Here is a 1,682-nt window from a genome sequence, read left to right on the forward strand (position 1 = left end):
TCACATATAATGCATATTTAGATAGTTAAATCGTCGACCTAGAACTACGCGAATGACTTATTCACCGAGACGGAGGTAGTACAAAAAATGTTGATCATTTATTAAAAAAATTGGCATATATGGAAATGTAGAGTGGAAACGAAAACAACATAAGAAAAACAAAAAATGGAGAACCAAAATGCAAAAAGGAATGGAAAACGGAGAAGAAAAGGAAATGAAATGAAAGAAAAGAAAACAAAAAAAGCCTTGGCTCAAATGGCCTCAAGTAGGTCGTGCCCCCTAGTATTTACAATGAATGGGACGTGGAGGAGTGGCTAGCAGCGCGCCTCATCTCTTTTGAAAGAATTATGCAGTGCCTTGATGACCCTTTCCGCTCTTCGCGGTTACTCTGCGTCTGCTGGCGCGCACATTTGTGGTGGGGCCCTTCCTGCTGGGAGCCCGGCCGACTATCCCACTCGTGAGCCGGATTGTGATGTACACAGTTCGGACTTTCTTTCTCTTAGATATAGCTCTAGACTAGAAATGTTGGGTGCGCTTTGCTGCACCAGTGGTGTTGTTGAGATTGTCAAAAAAAATTACTCATTTTGTTTTAAAATATAAGGTGTATTACTATTTTGGAAATCCAACCTCTTTAAGGTTGATCAAATTTATGAAGAAATATATCAAAATTCATAATATCAAATTGATGTTATTAGATTCATCATGAAATGAATTTCCATAATTTTTTGGCTTAATATTGTGGATGTTGATATTTTTGGCTCTAAACCTTGGTCAAAGTTAAAGAAATTTGACATTACAAAGAACTAATACCCCTTGTATTTTGGAACCGATGGAATATCTAGTTTGGCGGATGGGGGAGGCGATGCAGTGTGTTTTATGGTTATTTATAATGCGGTTATTTGGTGGGCCTTTCATGATGTGATTATGTGTTATGCGCTAATCAACTCATACTTTTGTGGGTAAATTTCTACGTCGGTGGCTACATGTACTATATTAGTACTATAGTATCATCACATGGTGGCGCTTCTTTTTCTAGGTGGTAAGAGGGTGCACGGGGTTGATATGTTTTTCTAGCCGTTGGTGTTGATTGATTTGAAAAATCATTGGCCTGATCAAAATCGTAAATCAAACTCAAAATTGAATATCTTAATCGAATAAAAGAGCTTCAAAATTAGGGAATATGGTGAATTAGAATAATTAAATGGGAGAGCTCCTTAAGAAGTTATTGACCCGGTCAAAATCAAAAGACCAAGTTCTAAACTGAAGATCTCAATTAATTGTGAGGATTTAAAAATTAGGAAGCATGGTGTATAGTATAAAAGAATTGAATGAGAGCTTCGAGAAATTGTTGACTTAGTCAAAATCAGGTGACCCAATTTCAATTGGACACCTTAATCAATTGTGAGGACTTCAAAATTAGAAAGCATAATTTATAGTAAAAAAGAATTGAATGAGAGCTTTGAGAAATTATTGACTTGATCAAAATCAGGTTCCCAATTCTAATTGGACACCTCAAATGATTGTGCTTAGTGATATAATAGATGTTGCATACAGTTAAACATCTTCAAAGATTTGCAATAACTTTTGACATACCTAAGTTTTTCAAGTAACGTATGCTATTATTCTGTGAGGACAGTTTACAAATACCGATTGGGATGAAATTATGTACATTTAACTTAGTT

The sequence above is a fragment of the Triticum dicoccoides genome, chromosome 7A, assembly GCF_002162155.2.
Source record: "Triticum dicoccoides isolate Atlit2015 ecotype Zavitan chromosome 7A, WEW_v2.0, whole genome shotgun sequence".
In the NCBI taxonomy this organism is placed as follows: domain Eukaryota; kingdom Viridiplantae; phylum Streptophyta; class Magnoliopsida; order Poales; family Poaceae; genus Triticum; species Triticum dicoccoides.